This window comes from Egretta garzetta, unplaced genomic scaffold, assembly GCF_000687185.1.
Source record: "Egretta garzetta isolate BGI_Z169 unplaced genomic scaffold, ASM68718v1 scaffold23, whole genome shotgun sequence".
Classification (NCBI taxonomy): Eukaryota; Metazoa; Chordata; class Aves; order Pelecaniformes; family Ardeidae; genus Egretta; species Egretta garzetta.
The window spans coordinates 3352333-3373999 of NW_009259237.1; the positions used below are offsets into that span (position 1 = coordinate 3352333).

Here is a 21667-nt window from a genome sequence, read left to right on the forward strand (position 1 = left end):
TGTCCAGCTTTTCATCCACCAGCACCCCTAAGTCCCTCTTGGCAGGGCTGCCCTCGATCCTTTCTTCCGCCAGCCTGTACTGATACTGAGGGTTACCCCGACTCAGGTGCAGGACCTTGCACTTGGCCTTGTTGAACCTCATGATGTTCACACAGGCCCACCTCTCCAGCCTGTCCAGGTCTCTCTGGATGACGTCCCTGGGCTGACTCTAGACTGCCATTGCTTTAGTTTTGTTGCATGATTCTTTTGCAACCAGGAACTGGGCTGGTTCAACCAGCTAACCTTGGTGAAAAATTGATATATCTAGGAGGGGAAGCAGCTGGAGGAACTGAGTTGAACTTGTTATGACACAGGTAAAAAAAGTTATTTTTTATTTGTAACAGTTCTGTAAACAACTGTCTGACTTTGCATTGAAAATTAAAATTCATGAATTTTTTTTGGCCAGCCAAAATGTGGGAACAGTGATCTCTCATAGAGAGGCAGAAGCATGGATCTCATTGGGGTTAACTTCCTAAACTGAATTCCACTCTTCGCCTCAGATCTATTCTTACAAAGTGTGCCATTTTCACAAAAGTACATTCAAAATATTTGGTCACTAACAAGCAATCACGGGATTACAAGGTAGAACCAAAGACTTCTGATTTTTTTTTCTTATTTTTTAAATTGTACTAGCCTACATATATGTTTCCCCTCCAATTTGTCTACCATGTTATGTAAACTTGCCTCTATGGCCATTTCTACAGTTAGAGTTCTTCAGAATTATTCAATTAGGTTCTGAATGCCCATATCAATAAGCAACCCTGCTTTTATCCCCATGCAGTGTTACTTGAGTCCTTAGTACTTGAAAGAGCCCTATGCACGTGATTCCACAGTACTGTGTACCATTTTCATAAATGGAGTTTGCTAAATAAGAATTATTATAATTAAAATGGCATTTTCCTAGAACGATTACTGTGTGTCACTTACTCGGATTCAGAGAAATCTGAGGCTAACAGTGCTAGACATGCTGCTACCCTTCTGGCGCCTCATGGAACAGTCCCATAGGGTTCCATCCAAGACACTCCTGGTAAAGTCATCCAGAAACATGAATCTGTAATCATGAGAAGCAGTTTAATCCAAGTTCATAAATGTCAGATCTTCCAAATTAATGTGCATACTGTGGGTTGCACACATTCCCATATGCTTAACTCATGTGTGCCAGTACCAGAAGGGAATCCATCCTGCATGTTCCTATACCTAATGGGCGCCCTTTCCTACAGACGTGCACACACTGACATGTGGCATAGAGGTACAGAATGACATTTCTCATGTTTAAATTAGCTTCATGCATTTTTGAAAATGTGCTCAGAGCAGAGGCAGTGTTTTAAAAACATTTAAAAGACAGTTCCTGTCCATAAATTGTGATTTTTGAATTTAAAAAAGGACATATTGTAAAATCTTTTCTGTATGCAAAGTCTTACTGCTGCTTGGCTGTGTCATCCAGCCAGTCTCCAGCACACCTCCCCACGTTAACCAGAGGGGAGTTCTGCTTACAAACTGGCACAGTGAAGCTCATCATTATAAATACATGACTAGAGGCTCTGAATTTACAGCCAGCCTGACTAAAGTTGGAATCCTAAATCTGTAATCCTTCATCTAAATAAGTATTGTATAAAAAAGTGCAGTTTTGTTCAGTGGGAATTGTTCAGGTGGGGAAGTGCTCCAGAAAGATGTGTATTTATATGTGAAACTATTGTGTTTGTACGTAGAAAAAGACTGTTGTATTGAATTTTTTCTTTTGTGGGTTTTGTTGGAGGTTTCAGTGGAAAAAAACCCACAACAAAACCTTGAGAGACAAAATCTAGTGTTTGGTTGTTGAAGTCCAGTTACCTTAGAAATAAAATGCTTTTGCTTGTCTAAAAAAGCCTTTAACCTGTTCTGTTCACCAGTTTAGATAATAAAATGATTTACCTAAAAGGTTCAAGAATAAGTTTAGGGAACAAAATTGATATTTTAGTGTGCCTCAGGATCCCATATAGTTTAACAGACAATTAATACTGCTTACTGAAATATTTACCCTCCACTCTCTGCTAGTAACAGGCACAGTGATTTAAGCCACTGTATTTATACAAAATAATTAAAATGTACATTTTCACAGAAAACTGTTGCGTAGTTTTACTATGAATTTGCCAAATTTAATCCCTAAGAATGAGGCTTATCATTGAAATAGCAATATAATTTTGGGGGTGTTGCTAAGCAGTACTGTAATTATAGGGTTTGGATATAAATTGCTCTTGAGTGTGAGAGGAGGTAATGGCTCATGAAAATGCATTAACCTCTCACACCAGGGCGTGAGATGATGTATACTCGCCTCACTCCTGTCGGGTACCAACTCCTTCCTGCAAAGATTCACCTCAATTTCCATAGAAGGGGAAAAGACTGTAAAATCAATAAAATCATTATGGTTGTAGCTAATCTATTTTAAAGAAGTACGTGTAAGCAATGTGTATTATTAACACAATGAGATAGGTCTGTGCTGATGGGCTTTGCTGCCAGTCAGCTTCCCAGACACGAATATAACCACACAGACCCTCTGGTCTGCAAAGTGTCTGACAAGTGTTTACATGTTAACATTCATTAGAAGACTCGGTCAAGCAATTCATGCTTGATTAATTGATTATCCCATGGTGACAGTTCATTTTTTGAAATAGCTGCCAACCCGAGCAGGAGCAGGACAGTCAGACCAGTGACAAAAGACATTGATGGACAAACACTGGACTTTCTGACTAGCTGCTGAAGTGACAGACCAGCATCTACAGAGTTTAATCAATGCCTCAAAGACATGGCAACACTATAAAGACTGTTTATTTCTTTTCTGTGCATTTATGAATTGTTAATGCAGTCAATACATATTAGCTTCATTTGTTGTTTGGTTAAAATGCAATTTGAATTTTCCAAGTTAAGAGTTGCCTTAATATCAGGTTTTGTACAGTGAAATTTATGAGTCCTTACAGATTTATAAGGTTTTATTGATGGCTAGAAAGCCAAGCATAATTTCTGACTTTGTTTATTCCAGCATTACAGAATTAGTAAGAGTTGACATTGCAGGGCTTATTGAATAAATTCATTTTCTTGGCAATGTGCGCATTTTGAATTTTCTTGAGTTAAGCCAGAAAAAGTGGATGCATCAGCACAAGCTAGTGAATAGCAACTGCACTGCAAGAGGATTTCAAGCTAGAGCAATGCAAGGGAGAAGCTCTAAACCACAGCAAATTATCCACAGACAGTAGGTGTGTTGGAACAGATCATCCCTTGCCTAATGGTATTGAAGTCCATTGAGTTACCCAAGAGACAAGTTTGGCCCAATATTAATTTGCAGCAGGTGTTTGTCTAACTAATTATTTGAAAGAGCCTAAGTGTATTGCGATATAATTACCTGATATTGCAGCATACTGCTTTCAGAGCTTGTTTTTGTCTTATTCTTGCAGTAGAAACAATAATGCAAAAGTCACGGTGCAAGTTTTCTGAATGATCACTTGGGTTTGTGAGTATAAAGAAACAAGATTCCCAAAGCATTAAATGATTGCAGCTTACAAGTGAAGTCAGGGACTGACTGATCTGTAATGTAGCCTGTGGGCAGACATTTTTTTTGAGCCTTGATGAGACAAATAATAAGAGTGCTGCTCTTCTTGCATCACCCACCTCCATTCCTCTCCCTCCTCAATATCTTCTTTCCTTCTGCATTATAGGGTGACAGGGCAGGACCATGCTGGTGCAGCAGAGGTGGATCTTTGTTCTTTCTGGATCCCTTGCTAGTGGCATGCCCAGGGAAGCTGCTGTAGCTCGCATCCTTCTTGACAGCCCTGCCTAGAGATTTGAGGTGGTTCTCCTATAGTCAGTAGGAGTTACTTCTGAATTCAGTTGCAGTTTCTGCTACTATTGCTCTTGTCCTATGAATTCCAAGGTTTCTTGAACTGATCCCAAAGCTCACTTATGATCCCAAAGCTCAATTATGATCCTGAAGCTCAATTATTTCAGCAACAGGGTGTAAGAGTCTTATCTATGCATCTCACTTTTTGCACCACGGTGTTTGAACCCATTAGTTCTGGTCTTTGTCCTCCCTAAAGTTCTAACCATGCAACCACCACGAGCTGCTCTGGGCACAACCGTGATGCTGGAAACAAATTCAAATGAAGAACAGGGAGAGGTATCATGCTGTATGTCTTTTGAATTATGAGATTGTTCAGGAGTCACATAAAGAGAATTTTATGAAGAGAAATTAAGAAGATTGGGCTTCTTTGCCTAAGTAAAAGGAGCTTTATAAGAAATATGAGTGGTAATGAGAATACTGAAGAAACTTAATAGTAGTTTATTCCATAGCAGACTACCTTGCATTTTCCTCTAAATCATATTGTACCATCCTTTGCTAAAGAGAGGGTTTTTTTAATGGATAGATGGGCTGCTGATCTGAGCCACTATGGCAATTGCTATGCTCTTGTTAACTGAGGCTGCTGTCATTTCAGTGACAATTAGCAGGCAAATCCTATTACAGGAATAAGATCACCTAATCCTCAACTCTGGTACATACTGTTCACTATGATAGGTGTTTAATTATAAGGCTTCTGCAGGGTACAATACTTTGTGAAAAAAATCCAGAAAATATAGAAATTGTGTTAGAAGACTTCACTTAAAAATGACAAGTTAGACATCTGCTACTTCAAAATTATTACTCCAACCCTTTTAATTGGCGTAACTACTTTTCTGTGCTGCTCAGAGTGGCTTTTTACAACCAGTGGTAATGTAGGAAAGCTAGCAAGGTCTGAAGTGTCACTAGCAATTTTCCTCTCTGCTGCATTTTTAACTTGTTTACAAAGGTAGAAAGCAAGAAAAAGATACTTGGAGAGAGCCCACCAGGTACATTATCCACTCAGTGGTTTGATCCTGATAAACTTGTTCATTGGGTGTAGTAAAGAGAGAGAAACATTGCAGGAGTGAATGCGAGAGAGCGTGGTTGCACACTGTAATGCATTCAGCTATGAAAGAGCCCATCACCATGCTCCAAGAACCCTTCTCTGGATATTGCTGCTTGGTGCATGCTGTAGACTGTGGCAATTGCTCAGCAATGAGGAAATCCAGTTTTTATTTAACAGTAGCTACTGTCTTGGAGCTTCTTGTTTGGTTTGGTTTTGTCTGTCTTTCTAATAGAAGGGCTACCTCCAAGAAATATGAAATCTAACTAAAATGGGTTAAGGGCAACCTGTACTTTCTGTTAGTTGCAGCATAGAACAATTTCCATGAAGGGTGATGATACATATTAGAAGAATCCCTTCCACTCTTGCATAAGCTGCCTTTGGGCATGTGTATTTTGTGTAATAAATCTTGTACTTTGTCCCCTGTGTATTTAACTAGCTCTTCTTTATGTGACTTTCTACTCTTCAGTATTTGAAGTGTTGCAAAGTATTTAGTGCTAGTGTAAATCTGCTACCCATAGAGTTACCAGTTAAAAGTTTAATGGGGGGAGATTGAGATTTGCTGCTGCTGTTGCTTTGGAAAATGCCACCTAATAGTCTACATACAAACCTTGACCATGCAAGCAGAATTTGGCCTTAAAGGCTGCACCATAATGTTAAGTTAGTGTAATGTTACTAAGGACTCTCGATATCAATGCATTTTAAAATCTGTTCATTATCGTTTCTATTTCACAGAACTGCTGTGAATCTCTGTTCCCATTATATGCATGGTATTCCTGGTCTTTTATTGCACTTAGTATTTCCCTGGATTAACTTAATTGTGAGCTGGGGGCTCTGACTCCTGAAGGTGTGCTGTCTTGGGCTGATGCGCTTTCCAGTTACCACAATTAAATCTCAGTTACAACCATGAAACAAAATAATTAACAATCCTTCAAAATTATTGTTATCCTTTTTCACAAAAATCTTTTTATTTTTTTAGCAGCCTACATTACTCTTGTTTCCCTTATTCTTCCCCAAAGCCCAGGATACGCTTTCTCAGTAGCTCTTTCAATTACAAGTATCAGTATTATGATTCTTTGTCATGCTTTGTATTTTGTTATCCCAAGACTCTAAATCTGTTCCTTTTCTCTTCCATGTTATCTTTAACATCTTTATAACAAAAGTGCTGCAAAATCTATTGGAGAAAGATCAGTCTGTCTGACAACATCATTCTTTGCAGCATGGTAGGGTTTGAATAGAGGCTACCAGCTCTGTTATATGAAGTAGCATTCTCTTTAACAAAGGAGGATAAGCATCAGAAGCATCTGGGGAAAACCACTGATTCAAAGTGCTGCGCTGTGAATATGAATTTTAACCAGTAATAAGAAAAAAAGCAGGGTATCATCTTTAGTAAGCCAAGCTCAACTCTATTGAAGTACAGGGGCTGAAGGAACTGATAAGTACTTGGGACACAATCCAAAGCAAGTCAATGGAAAAGTTCCTACTGACTTCAATGGCGTTTGAATCAGGTTTTCTAATGCTATTTTTAAAGCATTTATGTACCTGAATCTTTACCTGCGTTAGGAGCTAACATAAGCATTGAGAAAATTAGCTATTTATATGTAGGAGCGGATAAAGCAGCCCTAGAAAGATCTGTGCACCCAATGCACCAAAAGGTTGAAAGCAGAGGTGTCGTTGGAACCTGCCGAGTCTGACCAGCAATGCTTTTGGGTGTTGAAGTGGGAAGGCTCTAGCTTGCCTGTAAGATCACTAGGTACTGTCCCTGTCCAGTCACACTTACTTCCATAAGGGCTTGCACTGTTGTCTGGGCAGAGGGAGAGTGGCTGAACCGAACTGCAGCTTAAAGGATGAGGTTGCCATCAGCTGTAGCAGAGGTCATATGTATTACTTCTGCATCCCTTTTGGGGAAGTTGAATTTTAAATCAAACTAGCAATTCTGAAGCTTTGGTTATTTCCCAAGATACATCCTTTCCCTTTCTGTTGTTTCAGATACATAAATAAATGTTGGAAGAAAAGGTCTAAAAGATTTATGTTTGCAAGGAGGGTTAAATGTGGTTGCCATAAACAGCTGGAGTGTTACCTAATGTGCTGCTTCTCTGTGTCTGGCCCACATGGACTTGCACACAGCACCGCTTGCTCCTGGGGTGACGGATAAGCAGTTTGAGTAACCACAGGGAGGGGAAGAGAAGAGCTACATGAAGAGTCATCCTCAAAAGTTTCCCGAATAAAGACAAAACAAATATTGCATGGCTTCTGAAGAAATGTGGTGCTGGGTTTTTTTCCCCTTGAAGCTGAGTGAGGCTGCAAAAAGGGCCATTAAGTGCAGGCACATTTACTGCTGGCCCTGCTCCTGCACCGGCTCAGTGAGATAATGCAACTTTTCAGCCGTGTGGTTGTTTGTATCTGGTGTAGAGCGTTCCTAATATTACACACCCAGGAAGGACTGTGTTTTATTTCAGTCTCCTTTTGGAGAGATCATTTCTGGTTTGTAGTCCAAACCAAATGCATAGCTTTAGGTGCATTTCTGGTAATTATACCCTTAAACCAGTAGTTTCAATCTGTGTTAAGTCTGTGAGCCTCTAAAATTATTCTGTGGATGTATGGACTGCTTTATATTGAGGTCTGCTAGGTGTAAGCTTACTTTTCTTACCTTTTTTTGAACCTTTTAGTTACCTTAAAAGCAAACCATGAACTTCCAGGGCTCCACAAACCACACTAATTTATTGATGGCTACTGCACTAAAGTGATTGCAGAGAAGCAGAAACGGGGATGCCAGAGCTTTGCTCACAGATCAGCTCCACAGCGTTTCTGACCATCCAACATCTGGGCTGTTTTTGCAAAAGTAAAATTGACAAATGAGGCAGCTGTACAAGACTGCTTATGCATTGCCTCTAGAAGAAAATTTTGCTGGAGCAAAATCCCTATATTGCATCTTCAGGCTGTAGGTATACAATATTACTAGCTCGAAGCTGTTGAATTTTAAGTGTTAAGGTTTAATTCCTGTGGTTTGTACCGATTGCATGGGAATGTTTTGTTGTGGGAAACAGTATCTACTAAACCTCTCTGTAACATAGATGGTGCATCATTTTGTTTGCCTTGTCCAGCAGAAAAGCAGCTGTCATAATTTTCAGTTTTATAGCCTTCAAATAACCTTTCCAAATGCTAATTTCCTTGTAATTCATTCTCCAGTATTTTAAATAGGCCAACATAAACAGCATATAATTTGCAGTTTTGCTTTCTTTTTTGAAGCACCTGAGCTAGACTTTTTTCATAATAAAATTGATATCTAATTTACCACCCATATTATTCTAATCACAGTAGCAACCTTCAGTTTGCACACTGTGTAATCATGCTTTCACATTATTCAAAACCAGTCTATATCTGGTGAACTTCTGATATTTTTTTCTTTAGTTCCCAACAGTTATTTAATTGTCTTGTTAACACGGATCATTTGATTTTATATCAGATTAAACTGTGGTCTCAATGGTTCATTCTCGCAATATGCTGTGTTGACAGAAAGGTACAGAGAATTTGAATGGATATATATCTTATTAAATACAGATTTCATTAGCATATCATGTTAATACTCTTTTCCGTTTGATAAATTTGTGTGGCACTTAAACAACTATTAGCTTCTCTATAAAGCTTTGGATGAACATTTTGAAGTTCTGTGTTGGAGTTAATTTGTTTTCATATGTGTGTATGCAGGTTTTTGCTTTTGGCTTTTGAAAATGGGCACCGGTGGGAAGGTGCTTCCTCAGCAGCAGTGCAGTGCTTGGTAGGTTATCCTGCATGAACATAGCTTATGGTTGCTGTGCTTGCGGGTGGGGGGGTTTGCTATCCATGGTTTAGGGAAAAACAGACATTCTTTGGTGGTAATTACTTTGTTGAGGACTATAATGCTTGATGAAGGGATTATATCTTTACTGTAGTAAAATTCTCTAGCTAAAAATAGTCACATTTTTCACATCTCTCACTTCGTATCAGGTAGGTCCCCAAAGGATCCATTCATTGCATCATGGGAAGCAGAGAAGAGAGCTCGACACAGAGGAGAGCAAGTTGTATTTAATGCCACGTGTAAAAGAGAGTGATCATTTACTTTTTAAATACTAGGTTTTCCTTTGAAATGCCACTTAAGTAGACTAGGTCAACATTTTGAACTGGCAGCTAAACTAAAAAAAGTTGGGAAAAGAATAAATTGAGGGGTTTTTTTCCTGCTGCAATGTTGCTTATTTTTCAGTGTGGGTCATTTTGTTTAATCCAGAATGTTTCATTCTGGTTTGGGATGTGTTTTAACCTTTTTTTTCCCCATGAAATAAAATTTTGAAAAATCTGAATTTCAAATATATTTGTTTAGAAAGACAATTTTTGGTTGAAACATTCGCTGGATGTCCAGTGGGAATGGTGAGAAAGCTTCCCCTAGACTAGGAAGAGCATTATCAGATGGCACTGCCCCAGGGTATTGATTGAATATAAGCAGTAGTACCAGTAGATAAGCTTGAGTAGTAGTTGTTTTCAACTCTGATTTATCAGGGCCGGCCAGTGACACAAGCTATTTGCCATTTACATGCTGAAGTCATGATACAGCCTCGCCGGGTAATGCGCTAACTGCAAAATGTTTCAATAGATTTTGAGCATTCATTTTGAAAAAAACAAACTGCAGTGTATTAAGTTCAGGAAATGCAGAGAATAAAATTAGAAAAGTTTTTTTCCCCTTAATATAAATATTCTACAAGATAGATTTGGTTTAAAGAAACACCTTGTATTGCCTTCACCACCTCTGAGAATCCTGCTGGTATTGGCTGTCTTGTCAAGTTACATTTGACACGGACACCACAGCGGCCCACAGTGAGGATGGAGACTTCCAGGCTACTTTTATTACACCTTCTATGCTGAGGGGTAAAGCCCCTATGAGCTTAAGGACCCAATCTTACCCAGAAAGTTGTGCAATTATTAAACCTGTTGCAGAAAAATGGAGCTAAATCAATCAGCTTTCTTCAGTCAACTCATTAGGCACTACCTAGGCCTGCTGGTGTGAGAGGGGACATTGCATCTTGAAAATGTAGTATAGAACTGTTCCTGTATATTTTGCACATGTGTTCTCTGCCTGACCTGGCCACCACCCCTCAGTGGCTCTGAGTCATTAGGTCTGGCTTCGGCTGGACAGGCTTTCACTGGCCTTACGTCACGACGTAGTGCATGGCCCAGGGCAAACCATCATGGCAATGTGCGGCATGCTGCATTGCAGCAACAGGATGCTATGATGCCTTCTGTCCATGATACTATCGGACTGCATTGCTTTTCAGCTTGCTGTGGGACAGTTTTTTGTCTGTGGCAGCTGCCCTGACAGGAGCTGATGGTCCTTCCTACCCCAGGACTGCAATCTGCTGTTTAGCAGTGAGTTTGCTTTGGCTGTGAAGTCTGCATTTATTAGTCAATACCAGTTTTCTCCTCCTTGTGACAGTAACATTATCAGACAAACGACTTGTGGACTGTCCCATTCTGTATCAAAAAAACCCGCTTGGCCACCCGCACCTGGGTTTCCATTTCCCCTGCAGGTGCCCTGCAGCTGAGCCATAGCTGTGGAGAAGATGGACACAGCAATCCAAATGCAGCTATGCATCCAGGGCATCTTTGTTTTGTGCAATTCCTGCCAAAGAACATTTCGTCTTGCTAGATAAAGAAACAGAGACAGATTCATGCAACTAGGCTAAGAAAATGCAGTCGTTACATGCAGCAGATCTAATGAGTGCTTTGTTTAGGGAGCAAAGTCAAAGCCAGGAAACGGAATTGCCTGTTCCCAAGGTAAGCCTCTACCTCTGGGCACCGTCTCCACTGAGACAGGAGATGGTAAATATTTTGCCGCTATCAAGACCAGTGTTGCTGTGCTTGCTTCTGATTCCTCTAAATGACTACAAGAAGGTGGTTTGTCGTGCTAATTAGAGCTGCTCTCATAGCACACAGGGTTTCTCTTGGAATACTAACAATTTGCCATTAGCTTGAATGTCTTTACTGCATCAATGGTTGGTTGCTAAAAGGACAGAAACTCAGAAACATTTAATTAATGAATAGTAAAATATTCAGAATTCTTGAAATGCTGTCTCAGCAGTTCTTTGTGAAACCTCTTTTGTTATAATGAAATGACTATCTATTTGTGGTGGCGTGGAGGGCTGTGATCAAAGTGGCTGAATGCTGTAAAAATGCCTATAAATACACGCATCCTTCTGAACTCAGTAGGAGCCAGCATTTGACTCACAGTCCCTAATTTGAGGAATTTGAAAACTAATTAACATTAAATTGCAACAAAAATATTCAAAGATGAAGGGACAAAGCGATGCCTTCGCTGCGCAAGGTAGGGACAGGGCTGGAAGCGGCACGCTTGGGTGAGGGAGGTGGAGAAGGACGGCGGTGTGCTGTCTGCCATGGCCCTGAGAGGAACGTGGCTGGCGGCTCAGTCCTGCTCCCCAGCCTGTGTATGCGAGATGATTAAAGTTCCCCCTACACAAAAATATAAGTAAATAACCAAAAAATACAGTGAGGCCGATGCTGTGTAAGTTTTTCCCTGAAGCCCCAGAGTAAAGGGGGCAGGAGGCGCTGGGATGACAGCTGTGTGGGGTGAGAGTACCTCTGCTGATGGACTCAAAATCGTTCAGAAGGAAAAGGAAAATCTTCTCCGCACTTGGAAGGGACTGTGGTGATGGCACATCCAAGACTAATGTGAAGGGTAAATCAAGTACAATTCAGCCTTTGAAGTTGAAGGGGAAAAAGAGTAAAATTCACTCATCTGTACTGTAGGTCTCCAATTTCTAATCTCTGATTTCATGGAGGAAAGAAATTGTGTCACTGAACTCTTTTTAGGAACTGTGTCCTTGGCTTATTAACTTGCTTTATGTGCTGTCCAATTTCAGAGGGGGAAAGGGCTGCGTTTGTGTGGGTGGTATTATTTTAGGAGATGTCTTAGTTAATTATTATCTACTGAAACATCACCTAGGAGATACTCTTTCTCTGTCATGCAGCTTGATACTTCATGCAGTAAAAGGTAACTCTTCCATAGTTCATTAAATTATGTTGTGGTGAACTTATCTCCACTGGGTCTCAATTAAGAAGTGAAGCCAGTGCCTTTAGAGGAAAAGGCAGAGAACAATCAGAATATACTGAATATATAATTTGATCTCTGGAAATAAGCAAGAGGAAAAATATGGTGTGCAAATGTGTAGACACTAAGAATGTGTTATGTCTCAAAGATTTGTATATGGAAGAATAATATAATTAGATCATTATTGTTCATTTGGAATATTTAGTGCTTTTAAAAATTTAAGGTGTTCTTTCTAAGTTCGTTAACTACTGTAAATTTACTGTAGTAAATATTCATTTTCCTTACTGCTTCCCTTGTCTCCATTTTAGCACCCCTGGGAACTTCAGTCATACTGATTCTGGGCCCATTGTCTATTAACATGAATTATAAAACTGCAGTAAATTTTCTGTTATGTTCTAATTTAATTCAACATTTTTGGTTTAGTATTTTTTTAATTTTCCTTTAAAAAAATGTTTAAAGTGTCTAGCAGAACTAGGCTCTGTGGATGTTTTTCTACAAAAAAGCCACAAAGCTCCTTTCACTAAGTAATTTCAAATGTGAAGAACAGAAAAGGAAGTTATCTCAACTTTTATTTCTCAGACCTCCTTCCCTACCATTCTTCTTTGTGCTGCACACATCTTTTTTTTCCTGTTTCTCTCCCATTTGCACGCTTTCCTTCCCTAATGCAGCTGTTATAATGGTTTGCTAAGGTCTGTTCATTTTGGTTTTCTCCTACAAAATACAAATCATCCCAAGAAGCATTCTGCAGCTATTGGTGAAATGCTAAGGGAACAGGCAGTGACATGGCTGGCTTAACATGCAGCACTGAACACCCCATCAATATACAGGTGTTAAACAATACCTGACTTTGTACATTCTTGAGTAACTTAATTCCCTTCAATAGCATGAGAATGAGCAGCTCATAAATGTAGAATAATTGGAATTTTAATTAGGTAGTGACTTAAGGATGCCTCCTGTTTACAATGTAATAACATCTCTTGAGCTAAATGAATGGAGGAGCAGGTTTCAATTTGACAGCTTATAAAAAATCAGTTGATTGGTTTCCACTATTAACTTTGGCTGTTCACAGTATCTAAGTGAACCTGGTGGCTGAGGTGCCAATGGCTTTTTTGGGCATGTGAATGGTATCCCAGCCCTGCTTAAGTTCTCACCAAAGTCTTTAGGATGAGTTTTAAACAATTGCAGTGAACTACATTAAAGTCTCGATGAGTACAGAATTGCTTTGCTATGGCATAAAATTCATGGTCTCTACCTGCAGGTCTATACATTTACTTTTGTGACTATTTGGATACACATTTTTTTCATTTGTTTACAAGGGAGTAGTGAGCAGAATTTGTTTTCTTGTATGAGATAAGCATCATCACATTTTTCCTAGCAGCTGCATGCGCAATTAGGAGGACCCAATTAAAGCTGCATTCAGTTCACACAGAGTGGCAGTGATTGCTGTTTATAATTTCTCCTGTGGTTTGACTTATGGGCATTAAGCTGTGCAGAACTTTATTAACAAATAAAGTCAAGTCAAACAAGTCAAGAAAAAAAAAAAAGCGTCAAGCTGGAAACTGGTATATAGGATCTTGGCTGTTGTGCACTACCTACAGCTTGAGAAAAGGAGTCTCCCCTCCCACCCCTCTCAAATAGCCACTGGGCAAATGACCAGTTTCCTCTGTTGAGGCTTGTGCTTTCTGTCCTCCTGGCCAGAAGAACAAGAATTTGTGTGTCTCCTCTGGTTCCCTGTTAGGCACGCTGACTGCAGCGGGTGCAAGCCATCCAAAGACTCCTGTGAATTCAAGCCTAAAATAATTCTAAAGCAAATTATACCTCTGTTTGTCCCAAGCATTATCTGTGCCATCATTACAGAAAGCTGAGCTCTGCCAATCTTTATGCCAAATGGAAGGAGAAAGGTAAATGAATTAGAACAGAGAAGGAACAGGATACCGGAGCACTGGCACCTTCTTGAAGGATGAGGAATTTCATTCACAACCTGCTTTGTTTTTCCCTTCTGAAGCTGTTCAGTTCCCACTGCTCCATAAAGGGACTTGATGTACCTTGATTTCCTCCCAGCCCGTGTAATTCTCCTTGGGTATGTGCATACATACTGGGTGGCACAGCATGTTTCACTTTCATCGTTTAGGGATACCCAAAGTCTGTAAACACTGATCTCTTGGCTAATGCACTACAAAGAGAAAAACATCAGACATGCAATCTCTGCAAAGAGTTTTATGAGAAAATGTGTAGTTTCCAACTAAAAAGCAGAAACAGAAGCCCCAAAAGACTCCATTTCTGTAGGTATGAACAGCCAGTGGATAGCGATTCTGAAAAAAAGTTGTCAGGAACATGTCTGAATTGCCCTGATCCACAGAAGTGGCAATGGAGGAAGTGCCTGGCTGGAGCATTTTTCCACTTAATCACCACACAGGTCTCCTGAAGTGGCTGAGACCAAAAAGGAACAAAGATGGGGCTTAATTTTACAAGATGCAGAATATTCCAGCCCTCCGGCAGCAGAGCACTTCAGGCATCGGAGCAGAGCTAAAAGTCGAGCCACTTAGTTGATACTGAAGTGCTTTTCTGCACTGATGCTCTGAGCTAGCATCTTGTAGGATAGGGCCTGTACAGAATAAGATTAAAATCAGCTAATCACCTTGCATATGTCAAGTGGTAACAGATCCAAAAGCAGTCACTTACTTTCAAAAATAGGTAGATTATTCATTTGGAGAAAATGATAAAGATGTCCATAAAAAGTTGCTCTTGTATAGGGCCTATACAAGATCAATTATTTGGCTTTTTATGCACTCTTAACTGGTGTTAAAGCAGTAGTTAACTGGCAGTTTTGATACTGATACATAAAGCAAGCCATAATAGAGAAGAAAGCCACCTTTAATTTCAAGCTCCACTAGAATCATGAAAGGAAAATTAATGTTTACTAAACGGAAAAGGATGATATTGCTGGAGAGAGGAAGTTTTGGTTAAACTTTTAGGGGAATGTTAACAACTTTGAGAAATGGAAACATATTATAAAACATGTTTAAAATGGCATAAACTTTAGAAAATCCAGAAAGTGTTTTAAACTTACCTAAGCTCCTCAATGTGGTATCAAGTTTTAAAAATCAAGCAAACTGAATGATAGCTGACATATGGAAAGAGCCTTTCTAGTACTGACACATTTTCTATAAAAAATTCAATATAGCCTTATATTTAGAATAAATGTTTTGAGGTGAAATGAGATTCTGCTGATCAACTTTTGCACATTCCTGTAATGCCTCTGCAAATTTCCCAGGGAATCTGAGAAGCACCCAGGCTTGTTCTCTAGGAATATACTTTCCTAAAGCTGACACTCTGATAGTCTTCTGACATATCATAGTGCAGTTGAGTTTTGCCTGTGATATGTTGCCAAGCACCATAAACGAATGCAGCTCTGAGATGGCAGGTCACTTTTTATTTTGCCAGATACAACAAAGAAGTGTCAACCTCTGGCAGATTTTAAAAGTAGGCTTTAAAAGAAATAGCAAACCTTTTTTTTTTAACCAGTCAGTATCTGAGAAGAAACGCTCACAGAAAAAGAGAGGATGGGGAAATTTGTGGAAGTGGGAGCTGCACTGTGTGAGTGATTTAGCACTACATGACTCTGGTTTTATGCTGATAAATACATTTGGGATTAGGTGACATGGACTTTATGCCATCAAATAAATGGGCAGTGGATCTGAGTTCAGTCATCTGATGTGAGTGTGCACCACTGCGGTGGGATTATAACTGCTGCCAGTAATGCGCTAGATTTTGCCATAATCTCATAGTTAATATGCTTTGGTCTTGCATTTTTGTTGTAGGATCTTGCAGTCCATAGGTACCTTGAATTCCCTACAGAGACCCCCCCTAATAATAGGAAATGGAAACATTTAGCAGCTGAATTGCCTGATTTAACACAATATAGCACAGTCTGTGAGCAGTAAGGTGAGACAGGAACAACCCACAGCAACTTTGGATCCCAGTTCCACAGTCTGATACCGAAGTGCTCCGACTCTGTGAAGCACTTGCTGATGGTCAACAGGAAATACCGGTCCTATAAATGCTGGCCTGTAATGCTATACTTTAAGAGCTGTATTTGCTTTAATGGGCTTTAGGGTGGAAAAAGTACCAACTTTCTAACTGCTAAAGCACGTTAACAGAAACTGTAAAAAAAAGGAAAATAAAAAAAAGGTGATGCTCTCTCAATACCATGTCATAAATAAATGCTGCGTTTTTCATAAGACTGCCAAAGATACAACATAGTCATGAAAGCAGGGGAAAAGTGTTGTAGGAAACAATCTCTGTATACCATTCATGATAAAACAGTTTATACATGATGGTTTTCAGCACTAGACTGCATTTCTTTTGAACAGGGTTGCACTGGTAGTGTGGTGTACGGTTTCCTTTGTAACCATCTGGACAGCGTTTGACCCCCCTGTAGCAGTAGACTGATGAAGTCATTGCCAGCACTTCTTTCCAACGTGAAAAATAACCAGGTTCACATTCACAGTCAGTCTTAACAACCATTTCAAGCAGCAGAAAAGGGAGTATCATACTCATAAGAGCACATTTCCCTTAGCGGACAAGGCACTAGATCTTTTTCTTTTAGTCCCAATAACTGCAGATGGTTGGGAACTGGTCTGTACACAGGGAAGTTCTTTGCTGGGGGAAGTTCAGCTAAGGAAGACTGAGAGAATACGACTGCAGGTTCATCCACTCGTTGAGTTGGTGGAAGCTATCCTTACACACGTAACGGTATGTGGCTTCTGCTTGAAAAGTGTATCGGCGAGCCCACTCGCCTCCGCTACAGTCACCAGATTCTTTTGTTCATTATTTCTGCTGATGCTGTTAGTTGAGAAGCAGATTAAACGGCTTCCAGTTTATAAAGAGAAGTAAGTTGCAAATTGTAGGAAAATTACTTCTGAAATTATATACCGATGCTAGTTCATTTTCAATTGTATGTATAAAAAGTTTCCAGTATGACAAACAGGCGGTAGGTGCATTGTGCACTAGGATAGTATTATGGAAATGTACAGTGTACATGGACATGTGCATAGGACTGTAATTTGTGAGTAATGCTGTGTATGTGCTCTGAATAAGTAATTAAGAAAATTTCAGTATAGCTGTTATATTGGTATTTGCTCTAAGGCTACTGCAATACACAGTAAGATTTCTGCGCTGTAGCTCCCTTGTGCTGTCAGGTTCGCAATAGCATTCGCATGCCAAGCCCTTCCCTCATGTCCTCTTCCTCCCTCTCCTCCCTATCACACCCTTAGTAAAGCAGAAAATAAAGATGACGGTATTATGTTAGGAATTGGTAGATGGGGTAAGGAGAGCAATCACCGCAGAATCTCAGACAGAGGAGTTTCAGGGTTGGTTATATTCATACTTGACTTTCAAATTCTGATATAGTCAGACTGCAAAGGCATTTCCATTCTATTCCCTGTTTTCAGCCTTCTGGATCTTTCACAACATGCATCCTTTGAGATATATTTTCCACCTTTTACCAGCTCCCAGAGGAGCGTGTGTCCATATATATTCATCTTAAAAGTTTTAACTGAAAACTCGTACAGGTTTGTGAATTCAGTAACCATATGGCAAAAACCCAATAATTTTTTCCCACGGGCTTATTCACCACATAGAGAGAAATTTGCTACCTGAATATAGGTGTATAGAAATATTAATACTTCCCCTGGTTTTTATTTGGCAAAAACTATTAGAAAAGTAGATACCATTTTAGAATACCCCTTCTCATCTGACTAAAGTCCATAGAGCACATGGTCTTAAGTGCAAGATATTGTCGTACAACTACAGATATTGTCTCCCTGGTGCAACTCAGAAGCAGCGGTCCTGGTATTCTGGACCTCACCTGCCCCCCTGCTATTCGCAACCACAGTCCTGTCTCCAGCTCAGGACTGGCTGGTCTGCAGCTCAGAGGTTTGTGCAGGCGTTTGAAATCCACCTGCGAGCTCTCAGGATGGGTTGCATCCTCCAGACTCTTCTCTCGCTTGCTGACGTTGTTCAAGTTGCGCTCTCTTGTACCACCCAAATGCAGCTCTCACAAATCCAAGCTCTCCGTGCTGTCAGCACTCTCATAAACTGCTGTGGCCCTGGCCAAGGCCGTAAAGGTGCTCGTTAGCCCTATCAACTCTTCCACTGTAAATCCCAAGGGCACATGCCATTATGCTGAAGAAGCCTCCTGCTAACCACAGGGCTGGACAGGCCCCTTCCCAGCTGCTCCTGTGGTTCCAGGACAAACACGGTGGTGGAGTGGCTGCACATTTAGTTACTGTAAAGTTTTTGCATGTTTAATATCCTATCACAGACAGGAGATTTATACATTCAAGAATCATTAGCATTAGGATGGGGATATATATATTAAATTTTTCTTGTACACCGTGTGCAAATGTGCTTGACTTATGCAAAACAAATCCTTTACTGTGTCTGTTAAGAATGATGGCATGATTACTGCAGAGCCAAGTTTTCTATAATTATACAGAGACAATTATTAGAAGAGCATTATGTTTCTGTACGGCATATGACTCTCATTCATTCCACTTCTCAACCCCCACCCCTGCTTTATCCTGCATTCTCCATAGTAATAGCACTCTTCATAGGTGCCCAGACAACAACTGTCGTAAGTGAAGTTACTGTCTCTCTAATGACCACAGGAATAGCTACCGGATTTAATATATTGGCTTGGGAAATCTGTTTTGCTCACCCTAAACGTCTGTCTGTCTTAAATATATCTGCTTAGAGTGATGTGCATTATATAAATAAAACTACACAGACAGCGTGTTTGTCAATCAGCAAAAAAGGCTCTACACCTGCTATCCTGGGCACATGTACTTTGTAAGCATGGTTTCCAACAGATAAATGTAATCAAGGTTTATATGCTCACAGAAGCCAACAGGATGGGATTGTTTCACTCGAAAGATCAGAAGAAAATTGTAACTAATGTTGTGGAAAATTACTTTGATATTGCTTTCTCAGTACAGCATCACAATTAGGTAGCAATGTGAAGCACAGGGAAAGAATAAATGAATAGTAACAAATCAACACAAACAGCTACTGTCAGGAGTACTTTGCTCAGTGAAAGTAATGTAAGCATTACTTAAAGTTTTATGACTGTGGATTTTATACTGGTTTAAGTAGTACATCAAGGTCTCACCATCATGCTTGCTAGGACTAAAACAATCAAGAACAATTTCCGGAACAGACAGATAAAGTACCAAAGTATTTTTATTAATCTTGTTTCATAAGTTGTACTACCTTAAATTAAAGATGACTTAATGTACTAACAGTGAAAAATGTCCTTTTGGACAATGCAAAATTCTCCTATGCTACTTCTCAGTGGAAAATAAATGTTACTGAACTTTTCTCCAGCTTTCCTGATGAGATTCCAATGCCTGGCAAACACGTTTTGCTGCATAGTAACTCTGTGGGAAATCCAAAAGCAAAGGCTAATGCAATGCAACTTTGCCATGCAGAATCTGTTGTCCTAAGTGGCTTAATGACACATGCATTTGTTCAATTCTATTGAGGGAGCAATCAGAGAAGCAAATGACAGCAATATCCGATCTCCGTTAGAAACAGGCCCTTCTAAGGAGAAACGCTCTGAACAGGGGAAAGGAAGGATCCTTCTCAGCTCGCCAAAAATGTTGCTTGTGATTGACAGATTTTCAGAGGAGACTATCTGGTGATGAAATATGCCTACCTCTCTTTTTAGTGAAATGAATGGATATTTGCCCCTGGGTCCTTTAAGCCACCTAATGTTTTAGTGATAACTGGTATCAGCTTCAGAAGCAGGGGATGTGAGGAGTTTCTGAGTCCAATCGGAGCTGAAAGCACTTAAAACACATGAAAATCAGCCAAACAGAAATAAGAGTAATTGTACTGAGCACCTTTTACTGAAGGGTACAGTCTGGTTCCTATTAACAGAAATAGTAATTGAATGTGAGACTCGAGCAATTGATTACACACCTTTGGCAGTAACAGCATCGTTGGGATGTTCATGTTTTAGCTATGCAGAACCCTGCCCACAGCAATCAAGTACATTCCAGAGTGAGTTTCCCTGCTGGGGGTAGGGGTTCTCTTCAAACTTGCTTTTATTTAAATGTGCTTGGGCATCCCCTTCTACAGTTATATCCCTCTCAAAAATCACTTCACAGTGTACTACAACCAGCAGTCGGCATTCAAGAGGTTTGTGGCAGAGAGAACAGAGGTACGACAGGTCAAGATGAGGGACCAATAACGAAAAAATGGAGAAAAAATTGCACTGTTTTTGAGACACTGCTAGAAATTCCTTCTCTTTCAAGAGCAAAGAATTATCTTTTCAATGTAAAGCTCCACATTCTTAGATGCATTAGAGTACTGCCTGCATTTGCTGTCCTTAGGTCTTTCCCCTCACCCCCAGTCTACTGGCCAGTTTCAGTTGAATGTGGCCAGTACCACCAGTTTTAATCTGTAAGCTCTTTTGCATCTAAGTATACAAAAAAAAAAATTGCAAAAATGTTGAAGGGGCTGGTTAATTCTCTGCTTTGCACAACACTGACGATTCATTATTTCTATAGTTTCAGCTGAGTGGCTGTTTTCAAAATTGGTGTGCAGTTGGATTAAATAATAAACGTATTAAAGCATGGATTGTTTAGTGACATGGAAATAAGCACTTAATAAACCTGGACACAGAAATTAGCACTTAACGTCATTATTTAAGAGTTCTCTGTGTTAGGGTTCAGCTCATTTAAAAATGTTAGTAATACTTTAAAATATATACAGTCATGTTCACTGTACAATGAAGATGTCACTCGAATAGACTTTTTATAAAGCACGTATTTAGTCAAAGGAGAATTTCAATGCATGTAAGAGCTAACAGTGATCAAACCTCAGTGCTTAGGGACATTATTTTGAGCTGGAGCAACTGCACTGGCATTTGTCTAGGCTCTAAACCAGCCTTCATTACGGCTTTAGTCAAAGACAAGGTGCCTGTAAGTAAATCAAGAGATCTCATGCTTTTTCATAGTTCTTGCATGCCCCTCATTTAAAAGGAAACCACTTTTTCAGCCCACAGTTTTCTAGTTCTCACATTGATGTGGTCTTCACAATTTAAAGTCAGTAGCATAGGATGATGGTGTGCATAATGAATGAAAGTTTGGAAATGCTTAATGGACATGAAGCATGTTAAAGGAATGCATCCCAAAGTACTTGATGTTTCTTGCATGACTCATTTATGCATCTCTTATTTTGCCTCTCCATGACACACTGAATACTGTATACAGGCAAAGGGGGATTCAGAGGCATGTATTTGCAGAAAATGAACTTTTGGTGAAATTTTTCATTTTCATATTTATAGTGGTATAACTGGTAGCAGAAGTTGGTCTCAACTTCAGCAGAAAATTAACTCCACATCCAGCTGGACCCTGTGCGCCTTGGCAAAGATCCCTAAACAATCAGTTAATTGGTTCTTGGAACTGTTTTTTAAGCAAACTCCTCTTTTTTTTTTTTTTTCTTTTATTAAGAAATTGTTAATTAGTTTCAAAATAGCCTTCATTAAAAAATTACATACCTTTGTTGAGGCAACCTCTGTGAAATATGTAAAACATGTTAAGGGAAAAAGTACAAA

General features: G+C 39.7%; 1 protein-coding gene across 1 annotated transcript in view; it reads right to left on the reverse strand.

The window, feature by feature from the left end:
• CHST8 (carbohydrate sulfotransferase 8) overlaps positions 1 to 21667 on the reverse strand; it is a 146848-nt gene that overhangs the window by 125019 nt on the left and 162 nt on the right. The window lies entirely within an intron of this gene.